The 13,109-nt window shown below is 47.3% G+C and overlaps 1 protein-coding gene across 1 annotated transcript in view; it reads right to left on the minus strand.

Moving 5' to 3' along the window:
* Positions 1-277: 277 nt before the first annotated feature.
* Positions 278-13,109, minus strand: part of NCS1 (neuronal calcium sensor 1) — a 449,313-nt gene continuing 436,481 nt past the window's right edge. Inside the window, exon 8 of the mRNA XM_085613972.1 lies at positions 278-10,304. The gene's annotated coding sequence lies outside the window, so the exon portion shown is untranslated. The remainder of the gene's footprint in view (positions 10,305-13,109) is intronic.

The raw sequence follows: 13,109 nt of genomic DNA on the forward strand, positions 1-13,109 counted from the left end.
GGAGGGATGAAGCGAATGAAGACAGACAAGAGTTCACAATACAACAAGGCATTCTAGAAAGCAAACAGCAATCAGTAAAACACCCCGAAAACAGGCAACACACAGGTAACCCTCAAGAGAACATCTAGAAAAACAGTCAACGCATAAGAGACGAGTGAAGACACCATAAAAAACAGAGAAGAAAGAAGATAACAAGAACAAAACACCTACGAAAATAGAAAACCGCGAAGGAACACATAGAAAAACAGCCACATTTGGAAAAAAATGAGAAAAGACATTTTAGAAATCAGTTTATACTCAATAAAACCAAACAGGCAAAACTTTAGAAAATACAAATTCACAAAGAAACAGGCAGTACCCAAGAAGAGCCAAGAAACAGCTTTTTTGGAAAGAGGCAAGATTCACCGATAGGAGAAGGGACTCGAGAGACCAGTTAACGCTAAAAAAAAAACAAGATACAGCTCGAGAAAAACACATTCAAGAAAATATTATAGCTCAAGGTAATTATGAATAAAACAACAAAGTAAACTTGAGAAGAAGATTCAGGAAAAGTAAGAAAATACACAAGAAAATGTGAGGGACAAACTTCAAGAAGATAGACATTACTCCTGAAACAAGAGGCAACTCTCAACTGAAGTCAGGAAGAAAGCACAAGAAAACAAGACACAACTCAAATAAACTATAGCAGCTACTCCTGAGAATGCAAAGATATGGTTCCCACTGCCAGTTTGTGACAACACAAGAAAAAAAGAGACAGAGCTGAAGGAAACTATAACAGACTCCGGAGAAGGCCTTGGTAGGGTTCCCACATCCAACCGGTATCCCTTGCACGACTGTTTCCATCTTTCTCAAGTGAACATCACTCGTGCAAAGCAGAGACTCACACTTCAGAGTCACACATCAATCATTCACTGGAGATGGACTAAAGAGGTACTCCCACAAAACTGCATGAACACTTCCGTGTCATACACGGAAACTCTGGCTACACTTGACTTTGGACAGGTATAGTTTAGAGACGCCCCTGGTATGTTTCCTACTTTAATTTATTATTCCAGCACTTTTAAAATGGGAAGGAAATAGCTGCATTTGTAGATTTTATTCTTTTTTCCCAGCATGTTCTATAAAGAAAATCCCTGGAAAGCTCTCTTCCCATCTCAGATAACCGCCATCTTCTTCCATGACAGAGAGTGCAAACGGAACTTATTTCCCCGACGATGGACCATTCCATCAGATCAAAAGCTTTTAGGGGGGTTTATGAAACAATTTCTGCCCCTACTACAACATCGGTGACTCCACACTAACTCAGTGAACCAGTGAATCCACACTAACTCACTGAATCCACACCTCTAGTGATATATTTTTAAGAACAAAGGGTGACCATATTCCGCACCCCATCCCTGGCCTATGCCGGGTTCAGACATAGATGGATCCAGGAGCGCACGGGTAGCTGAGGAGAGAGCGGGGCCGATGCCTTCAGCCTTTCAGCTCTATGGATGTCGAATGCAACTTTCACACAGTCACTGGTGCAACTGGGGTTGGCCACCCTTATTTCTTTTAATTCTGGGAGGCGCGGTGAAGAGCCAGCACCAGGGACCTTGACTGAAACAGCACTAAAGGTTCTGGAGATTTTTCAAACAGACATACAGGCGGAGTTAGAGTTTCGCAGACAGGGTACTCCATCGCAAACTTGACGCAGTACCCTGTTCGCCAAACTCTCGGTGCACCCTCCTCCTTTAGAGATAGGCAGACCATACGCTGTATGCTAGCGGAGCCCCTGTTGGCTCTATCGAACGGCCATCAAAACTAAACGGCGGATGTTCACCAAATGTTTTGCAAGGGGAAGGGAACCACTGTGAAGGTGGTTCCTTGGAAAGTACCGAGATGACCGTTGGGCTGCCGGTCATCTCTGAATTAGATGCTCGGACCACCATCAGGATGGTGGAGGCAGTGGTCTCTGCCACCTTGATGGACCCTACGCCATCTGTCAAACTCTAAATCGGGCCCTAAGACCCAAAAGCAGTCCCCTGGAGTGGCCCCCTGGGTCTGAAACTTCATCCTTCCGGACATCGGTGTTTTATCCTCTCAGGATACATTAATGAGGACTGAAAAACTCTCCGGTTAAATGCCACCTCCCACCCAGAGGGACAGAAGGAGAGATCCATGTGCTTGATTCTGAAAGATTGCATTCTTTAAACTTGGACTGACACACTGCTGTATCACTTTAGTCTGTCTGTAGTAAGCCTCCCCAACCTTTACATCTGTATCTATTTTATACGGAGCGGCCCCTATCGAGGCTGCAGATGGCTGTATCATGGCTCTCTGCCCTCCATATCTGCCCTCGGTGTGTTTGAACAGGTCATGGATTTGTAACCTCATCCGCTAATTTGGACTTTTGCTAAGCACTCTGTCCCCTCTGGGTCTATGTCCCTGCTGGAGAAACTGTTAACAAATAAATAAAGCACTCTGTCCCCTCTGGGTCTATGTCCCTGCTGGAGAAACTGTTAACAAATAAATAAAGCACTCTGTCCCCTCTGGGTCTATGTCCCTGCTGGAGAAACTGTTAACAAATAAATAAAGCACTCTGTCCCCTCTGGGTCTATGTCCCTGCTGGAGAAACTGTTAACAAATACATAAAGGACTCTGCTCCCTTGGGGCGCAACACAACACTAACAAAATGTTCGAATATTCAACGTTTTTAATTCAGAACAAAAATCATATTTTTCAATTTGACAACACAATCTTCATGTGAGCCTTTGGCTCGCGCCTCCGGGCGTGGGCAGGACCCCCGGCCGAGATTAATACTGCTATATTCAAACCAAGCCACGTCACACTTTGTATGGGGAAGGGACCCTTCTAGCATGTGGCAATCCCGTCTCCTCCTGCGCCCACAGCGGGGCTTGGCCCGCCTTCGAGGAACAGCACATGCCTTTCAACCGCTTTACAACATGACCAGAAAAAGTTCACATCACATTTTTCTTGCATTGCATTCTGGGGATTGCTTGTCCGCATAAGTCACATTTTAAGAGGTCCCCCTTCCCCTGTCCCTTAGTGTTACCTTTGGGGCATCCCCTTGCATGGAGCTTTGTAAAGCATGCAGTTTCGTTTTTCATAACACCTCTTCCATTCACTGTAAATGTATAGGGCGATGACCCAGCTTTCCTGCGGACGGAAGGCCATTACTGAGAAGTGATGTCACAGTCTGATGTCATGCTGCCAGGATGATGTCTCTGTATGAAGTGACGTTTCTGTAGTGACATGGAAACCTTTCAGGTGATGTCACACACTCACATCAGATTCTGGAAGAGATGTCAGAATCGGAAGCCAGCCTCTTTTGTAGTGTCATAATCTGAAGTCAGGTTTATGGAGTGACATCACTGGTTTTGATGTTGAGATGCTGCAGAGACGTCAGAGTCTGATGTCAGGCTTGTAGAGTGAGGTCACAGCCTGATGTCACAATTCAGAGGTGTATCCTGTGATCCAACTACCTACCGCAGGAATGTCCGCTTCATATAAACTCTTTGGAATAAAGCTAATCTCCTGGAGTTCACCCTGGGCCTGGCCTCCTCCAGAGAGGTGTGTCAGTCTGATGTCAGTCCTTCAGAGTGACGTCACGGTATGATGTCCGGTCAGTCTGGGAGTGGCCTCACAATATAGCATGCTGTTGGATTTATGTCATTGAGTGAGGTTGTCACGGGCAAGTTCTCAGGTCAGAAGCTTATGTTGGATTCCTGGCTTGATGTCAAAGTCTGAAATCAGAATGCTGCAGTGAAGCCATGTATGTCACAGTATGACGTCAGTGTTATGGAGAGATGTTGATATCGTCTGATTTCAAGGCCCTGAAGAGAGGTCAGCTTCCAGAGTGACAGCTTCTGATGTCAGGTTTGCGGAACCATGTTGACTTATGGGAGTGAAATTGCGTGTGTGACAGTACGACGTCAAACTCCTGGAGTGACGTTGTAGTCTGATGTAACGATCATAGAATGATATCCCAGTTTGATCTCAGGCACCTCTGGCCTGATATTACTCTGCTGAGGGAATATTCACCGTGACAACACTCTGGGGGCCTGAGGTGAGTAAATTACACATGCTAAAAGTTCTTATTGTAAATTACAGGAAATATGGAAAACAATTCAATTTTATATTAAAAAAAAGATTCGCAGAACAAAGATAAATGGAAATGAAGAGCAAAGAAAGAAAAGAAAAATAAAGGCTAGAAAGCGACACGAAATGGGCCCTTTCGAACCAGCAAATCCTGTACCTTTGGCCCTGGAAAGACTCCAGCTTTCCTGTTACATTTAGTGGGTCCAGAGGAGGCCTCGATTTACAGAGAGCCTCTGGGGTGGAAAGCAGGCGCGGGAGAGGGTCCAGCTGCCCATGGGGCTGCTCATATAGATGTTCCAGAAATCTGACGTAAGGCCTGAAAACTGAATTTTAAATGTTTATTTAGGGAGGGGGGGGGAGGGGTACATGACTCTCTGACCAAGGCGGGAAGAACTACTGGTCACCCAGGGCAGAATGGGAGTCTGGTAACAGCGCCTACAAATGGTTTCCATACCGTCGAGGCGCAGCTACACAAGTCATCAATATCACAGCTCATTGAATCAACGCCGCAGCAAAAAGTGCTGAGGAGGAGACTTGGTGTATTTCGAACCTGCGACCACTGGGTGACAGTTGCCTCTGCTGCAACCATAAGAAACTGAGCTATCTACTACCTTCAACAAAAGCTAACAGAGTAACATCAGTAAATTGAAAAATCAACAAAAAAACAGAGTGAATTCAACCGGTCAATACATCAGGCAACGGTCACGGTCCATGCGGGTAAAAGCGGTGGGGCGGTGGGGCGGTGGGGCCGGGTAAATGGGGATTTCGAGGGACGATGCCGAGGGAAATTTAAATAAATAATTAATGTCCCCTCCTCATCGGCCCTTGAAATCCCCCCTTACCGGGCCCCACCGCTGTCACCTGCACGAACCACGGCTGTTGGCCAATCACAAATGAAATAGCGCCTGCTGTGATCCAATCAAAGGAATAGGTGAGAAGAATGTAGGCCAACTAACAACGGAGAACCGCTCAATCAATTCAAAGGAACCAGGATCCAGTCACTTACGTAAGCATGATCTAGAAACTTCCGCTGACAAGAGACAGGGCTCGCGTGGCCAATATCAGCGTCAGAGCGCGTCATCCAGAGCAGGACGACAGGCAAGAATGAGGGGCTACCTTTTGAGAAATGCAGCAGTTTCATCTTCGACCTTCTAATTTCAAATGTGACCTGTGGCATAATGGTATCGGCTCCAAATATTTTACATTTCATACCCTTAGTTGTCGGATTATTTCTGCCTGGTGTCCCTTCTATCAGTTTCCTCTTTTTAAAGATCTTTGAGACCCTCCACCCGCCCCAATCCCTTCTAACCCTTCTTGAATTATTCCCGCCGCCTTCGAGACCTTCAAAGTTTCTTTCCCTTCTTCAGCCCTGAAAACCAACCTCAAGCCAGAATGGACTCAGTTCTCTCCCTCTACCGGCCCTTCCAACTCCCCCCAAACCCTTCCAGACATCTGTGCGACCGCTGATACCCTCTGCCCTCTGTAAGCCCTTACAACCATCCTTAAGCCAGCACGTAACCCTCCTTGAGCCCTCCCAACCCCTCTTAAACCCCTCCAATCTTCTTCACAATCTTTGACTCCTCCTACCCTTCTTCTGCCCCTACAACCGTTATAAAGCTGGCACGGGACCCTCCTTTAGGCCATTCGGACCTCCTTGGGTCTGTCCAACCAAACTCAAGCCCATCCATCCATCATGGAATCTATCTCGCCCACTCAAGACTCTTCAAGCAGCTTCAACCCTTCCCGAGCGCATCCAAGCCCTTCCAAAGGTCATTACACCCATGCAAAGATTCTTCCATTCGTTAAACCATGTCACACTCATCAGGCTATTCCAACACTTTCGAATCAGTCCAGTGACCCACAAATCCTCCCAAACACTCCTCGAATACTTCCCATCTTCGATCAGCCCATCGTTGACTCCACATTCACTTCAAGGCCTCAGAAGACTTGTATAAGTCTCACTCAGCACGAGTATCTCTTATTGAGCGTCTTCATCTCTGTAACCCCTCAAACACGGAACCTTCTCCAGTCCACCTCGAACGCAACTAACCATTTTCAAGCTTTTATCCAACTGCCCTCAAAGTCATTCATGATCCATTCTATCTCTCCCTGATCACCTGTAAACCTAATTGAGACAGTCAAACCCTTTGCAAACTGTCCAATACCAGACCAGTGCCTCTACACCTTCATGAACACATTCACACCTACTGGAGTCCGTCCAACCTTTATCCGGCTCACACTACCCAGCTTATGCACGTACAGACCTCCACAAGTCAGACCAACCTTCACCCATACATAAACAAACAGTAAAAAACATTCTTGTACCTGTCTACCAACCTCAAGCTCGTCGAAACCATATCAAGACATTCCTCACAAGTGTCCATCCATCTTGAAGCCCATGCAACCATTCCCAAGGTCATGTAGCCCTATCTGTACCTGTCCAACTGCCATCACATTCATCATACCCCTCTCCTCTTGCATGTAGCCACCCCGTACCTGTGAAATGTATCTCAAACATAACCGTCCTCTTCCCTTTCTAACCATCATACAGCTGATAAACCCACCATCCAGCTGATGGAATACTTCTGAAGCGCATACAACCCTCTGTTGTTGAACTCATCAAGCCCATCTCAAGCTCATACCGCCCTCCTCGCACCTGTGCAATCATCGTTCGGCTGATCTATACCACCAAGCTTGTTCAGCCTTTCTTGTCCTTTTCCATTCATCGTCCAACTCATGCGACCCTTCTCAAGCTCAAATAGTCTTTCTAATAACCTTAAAACCACACTCAAAATCATGCAACCTGTCTTCAGCTCACACAGCCCTCCCCGAGCATGTTCAACCACCAACGAGCTCATGAAACACATCTCATGCTCACACAGCTCATCCCTTTACAACCACCACCCAACGCCTGCATCCAGTCCCTGTTCTAAAGCTTATGCAACCTTCCTCAGATCTTTGCAACCATCACCGAGCTCAAGCGACCCATGTGAGGATCATACAGCCATCTTCATGCCGGTCCAGTCTTTGTCAAGCTAATGAAATCCTTCTCAAGCTCACACAGCCCTCCTCGTACATGTCCAACTCTCCGTGGTCGTCCTCATGCCACCTCGCTTAAGACTTTTACAGCAGTCCTCAAACCAATCCAACCAAACCAACTCCTCTGAGCACCTCTTCAGCCTCTCCAACCCCACGATGATGTCACCAACTTACCAACAGAGAGGGCCCTGTTGGCCAACGATCAGATCCTATCACAAAGGGAAACTTGACATTTCTAGCTCTACGGAATTTATGTTGCCTCTCACATTACGAATGAAACGCACAAAGACACAGGAACCAAGAAGGGACTACAAAAGACATACAATAACAGAGACGCCCAGCACTGGCCATACACAGAGACGGACACAAATCAGGGACGAATGAGCACACTGGCAGGGAGATGGCTGCCCTAATAACGTGATCCAGTATGATCTGGCACCAGAACCCCTTCTACAACCTAAAGGGAGAAACAAGCGAACTCTTCCCAGAATAAATGGAATAGTGTGGGCGACAGACCTCCTTCAAATGCATGGCGACTCAACAAACCTACGGCGAGAGATGGACTACACAGGAAATATATAACAAAACAATAGCGATCAACATTCCGCTAAAACATGCGGTTAAAAATAGAACGTCATATTATTGACTGACCATAGAAGTGGCCTCAGGTGCAGAAGGATAGGATGCTATCAGGCACAACTCTAGTCTTCATGCGAACCCCTTCTACGCTAAACTGGGATACACCGGAAGCGAGGAGAACTCTGATTAATGTTAACTTCAGGAAGCATTGTGGGTAATCTATAATGTCTCTTGAGGTCTGGACCACAGGAGCTTTACCTTGGAGTGCCTGAAGAAGGTACTAGCTGAGACAGTGTAAACTGTTGGATGGCTGCTGCTGTCCTGCGGGATATCATGTTCGCGCCACAGCGGTGTCCGTGTGTGGGGTCTCGTTTACCCATAATGCACCTGCAAGGTGTTTAAGGAAGTGCAGAGCAGGCAACATTCTGCTTCTTATTCTGGATGTGTGCACTGAATGACAAAAAAAGATTTCTTTAAAAAAATGAACATGTCAGCAGACGTCCAAAAAACGGTTTTGTCTCCTACGGCAGGATCAGGGGCATATTACAAGAAATACTTCCAGCTTTTTATTTCTTACCTCACTTTCAAACTTAGGTGACGCCACCAAATGTCATTTCCACAACGCATGGTTCTGAAATGGCCCATCATCATTCAACGAGGGCAGAGAATGCAAAGGATTCACCTTCGGAGCAGCGCATGGTCGGCGATTATCGCATAGAACTCACTTCTTTTAAAGGCATGGTAGGGCAAGGGACTATCTTTAAGCGCACAGCGTGGTGGCGCACTGGCTTCTTTGAGGGTGGAGTACTTGCTTTAACTTGGGGGGCTCAAAGTAGCTGGGAGCTAACCCCTCTCCGGGCACGGTACCGCTGGAGACGCGCCTTTTCCTGGTGCACATCTGGTTGGAAACCCAATCTGTAGTAAGGTGGTACTGCTGGAGACGCGCCTCCTCCAGGAGCACATCTGGATGGACTCCCAGTCTGTAGTAAGGTGGTACTGCTGGAGACACGCCTTCTCCTGGAGCACATCTGGATGGCCACCCAGTCTGTAGTAATGTGGCACGGCAGAGGTCTCGTTGCCACCAAGAGTCCAGTATCGGCAGAGGTCTCATTGCCACCAAGAGTCCAGTATCGGCAGAGGTCTCGTTGCCACCAAGAGTCCAGTATCGGCAGAGGTCTCGTTGCCACCAAGAGTCCAGTATCGGCAGAGGTCTCGTTGCCACCAAGAGTCCAGTATCGGAAGAGGTCTCGTTGCCACCAAGAGTCCAGTATCGGCAGAGATAAAGCAATTCAAAGAGCACAGCTAAGTAGGGAACTCACCCTCTTCCATGAGCCTCGGTTCAGTACAAAGGGGCGTAGTGCCCGCTTAAGAAAGATGGGCTTTCAGAATAGACATGTTGGGCTTCACCTGAAGGGGCTTTCATAACATGGGTCCTTGGGTAGAAAAGCTCTGAGCTCCCATCCCTCAGTCTACAACTCACTGCCCTGAAATGGGTTACTTACTTGCCGCTCTCATCAAACTCTGAGTATGTGATGTGTAGGGAAGAAAGATAATGTACAGAGGTGTCGGACTGGAGGAAGCGGGGCTAAGGAGGCAGAACATGAACTTCTCACAACCCTCCAAAGCTAATAATCTAGGAATAAAACCTAATTTTTCTCAATGTAGCAGAGAGCAAGAATGACCCCATGCAGGAGCTTTAGCTGCCTCCCACTGTAATGCAACATCACAGGTTTTTATGTCATGCTGAATGAAAGTATTTTGACCATCAGATGCTGCAGCAGAGTTTCGTAAAGCGTGGCACAGTGGATTGTCACAAGTCAATGAGAGGACATGATCCTCCCTCCCCTGGTGTCCCTCCCAAACACCCATCCCCAACATGCACAGACAAAACACTTCTAGCCTCTTGTCACAGACGCAAGACACACAGCTGACATTAACATCAAATAAATAAAAGATATATATATATATATATCTATGTATAAGCAAATATAGGTGAGTGTGTGCAAAAGAAAAAAAACACAGTTTTCACCAAAAAAGCACAATACTGCGTCAACTCCTGGAATAAAGTCCGCTTTTAGCACTGTGGCATTTTCTGCTGCAGAATAATCTTGCAGATGTTGCCTTTTCACTGGCTCCTGACCCCTACCAGCAAAACTTGTGTTTCTTTCGCATGAAAGTTCTCCCATCCAACAGGGCAGAGTTGCGTTGGCGGTCAGAGGACGCCAGATGCTGCGGTCGCAGCTCACATTCCATCCGTGTCATCTAAGGCAAAAATGGGTGTGTCTGTGGCCCAGGTATCTGGCCCACAATGAGAAAGAATGGGTTATGCAGGGAGATGGAACATGGGGTGGGTTCTCTGCGGGATGAAATCCAGAACGGGTGTCCTTCGGTTCCCTCGGCCCCTTTCCCCCAGGCCTCTGAAGGACTCGATGGATTGGACGGTCTGACGCGTGGAGCGATGGAGCGGCTGTGGAGGTCACCCTTGCAGACATGCTCCCCGCACTTCTACCGCATGAAGGGGGTGCCGGATGAGCTTCCGCACCGATGGGATCAGATGGCACACAAAGATTCTGTACTCCAGGCGCCTGCGGAGAAAAGACAGGAGAGTCAGGAAGATGGCTCCAGGGTCCAGCACGCACTCTTTATCCAAGCATATTCAAGGCGGTGGCTAAAGTGCGAGGCAGAAAGCCAATATCAGCTTTGGAATCTCAAAATGGCCGATTGTAAATGGAGGGCAACCCATCGCTAGTAAACCCCTTTGCCTGTAGGCACTTGTCAGACTGCCTGGGCTAGCCCACACCTGTGCTCGGTGGCAAATGAAAGACTGCCTGGGCTAGCCCACACCTGTGCTCGGTGGCAAATGAAAGACTGCCTGGGCTAGCCCACACCTGTGCTCGGTGGCAAATGAAAGACTGCCTGGGCTAGCCCACACCTGTGGTCGGTGGCAAATGAAAGACTGCCTGGGCTAGCCCACACCTGTGCTCGGTGGCAAATGAAAGACTGCCTGGGCTAGCCCACACCTGTGATCGGTGGCAAATGAAAGCCTGCCTGGACTAGCCCACACCTGTGCCAGATGGCAAGAGGACAGCAAACCACTATCCCAAGCCAATCCCTACTTTTGCTCAAAGGAAAATGGGAGTTCCAGAGCAAACCTCCATTTCCCTTCAGAGTTTAATCGAATCTCGGTCTCTCAAATCAAGCTGCAGCTACGCGAAGGACATTACCTCTGCCCCAAGTCATAACCGTGGTGAGCAAAAATAAATACCCAGCAAGGTGCAGAATAAAAGAAATACTCCCCTTGATCCTCTACACAAGACTTGTGGAATGCCCCCTCACTATTACTGTTACCAGCACTACTATCGGATCTAATAGGATCATCGTCATTCTTATTGTTATATACGACGTTATTATCACTGTTAATATAACAATGAGCATAATGACAAGAAATAATGTAACTGACACTAGTAACGCCAACAATAGAGGCAGCAACGACAAAACAATCACGCTAAGAACACTGATATCAATAGTGGTCATACTGGCTGCTTATTCTTCTTCTTCCTATGATTTCTTGTGGGGTCAGTATTGTTATTTTTGCTACTGTAGCTCGTGCCACAAGTAATATAAGTGCCAGTTTTTTTACTTGTTGGGGATTGTTATGACCATTAGAACTGATGTTATCTGTAATGTTGTTAATACTGTTGGTGTCGCTGTTCATCCGTATTGATATCGCTTTCGTTTAACTGGTCCTAGTTAATATTCATGCTTCCGGGGCATTAATGGCTGCGCCTCAGCTGGAATGACAATAAACCTCACCCAATGAAACCCGTCCTTCGGTGGGGCAGTGACCCTCACCCCCGCCCGTACGCTCATCACACACCACATCAATCACCCTCGCATCTTCAAGCGCGGCAGCTGCTTGCCACCTCCGAGACTGCCTCCTTCACACAACTGTTGATCCTATGCTGCAGACATTCACAACAAGTGAGCGGTATGAAAGGACGAGGCGTAACATATAGGAGGGAGGGGGTAAAGGGAACATGGATAACAGGGGTAATTAACAACAGGGGACAGAACGGTTGCATCAGCCTTAACGTAGAGCTGCTTCCTGGGATCCCGGCACTTGCCCCAATCATAATGAGCAGATGCGGAGAGAGACGGGGGGTCGGGGAGTGAGGGGAAAGGGAGCAGATAAGGCACGCACTGTTTTTTTTGGTGTTGTTTTTTAGCCGCCAGCGTGACTCGTTGCCCCTGCCTTTCCCAGCGCGCAGTCAATGATAAGAGTGAGACGGTAAAATGGAGAGAAAAAAAGGTGTTTGGATAGGAGCAGATCTCGCAACGGGAGCAGGGATCATGCAGAAGCCTGATTTTCAATCGCACAGGGGGATCAGCTGTGCGGCCAGAGAGTCTTTCCATACAGCCAGCAGAAACAAAAGAAAAACGTAGCGCTCATCAACAGCCTAAATGCACACAGGCGGAAGGCTACACATCCTGGGGGCATTCTCCAGTGGACGGAACAAACCAGGAAAAGGTGGGACAAATGGGAACAAATACCCACTTGAAAGTAAGGATTTTTAAAGGGCACAGGAACAAACCAATGAGAAACAGTAGGCAGGCTCTAAGCCCACAAACTGAATACAGCATGTCCCGAAGAGACAGCGCAAGTGCTGTCTAGGCTCAACCTAAAAAGGGTGGGGATCCCAAACGTGCCATTTCCTATTTCAATTCCCATTGGAAAATCTGCTATCCAGTACAAAAACAATAGTTGGAAAGAATTACACCAAATTTGACAAAAAGTTAGAACTTTACAAAAAAAGCATGTTTTTTCTTAATTAGTGCAAATCCTGTCAGCTATTTTCCAAAACGTAGTGTTTAAAATGGTGCTTAGGTGGACATGAAGATGGTAAAGTTGGTAAACAGTTAGTTACCTGGACCGTTGGTGTTCTGATATATTGTGATTTGTCCATTCAAAGTGGATTGATGGATCCTGATTGGCTGACCACAACATGGAGAATATGTTGTGGTAGCCATTACATGACTCGGAGACTCGTTGCCCGAGTCCTGAGAAAAGAAATCAAAGGCCACAAAGGGGCAGGGTGGGCATTCCCTAACACTGAGGGCCATGTGCGATGGGAGCCTCCCTTATGTCCAATGATAATATATATATATTTATTTTTGTTGCAGGACTGCGGTACCGGAGTACCCCTACATCTAGTATCACAGGACTCAACGAGGCGTCCCCGTGGAACGGTGGTAACAACCCTGACACCGTGGTACAAACACACCACATTAATATAATAAAAAGGGTGGAAGGGTCTGAAGAGAGGGCGCTCCTTCCTTTCACACCCTTTACACTTGGTTCCTTTGCGCATCCAGAGTGGCTTAGACAGCAC

This window comes from Triturus cristatus, chromosome 1_2 (genome assembly GCF_964204655.1).
Source record: "Triturus cristatus chromosome 1_2, aTriCri1.1, whole genome shotgun sequence".
Classification (NCBI taxonomy): Eukaryota; Metazoa; Chordata; class Amphibia; order Caudata; family Salamandridae; genus Triturus; species Triturus cristatus.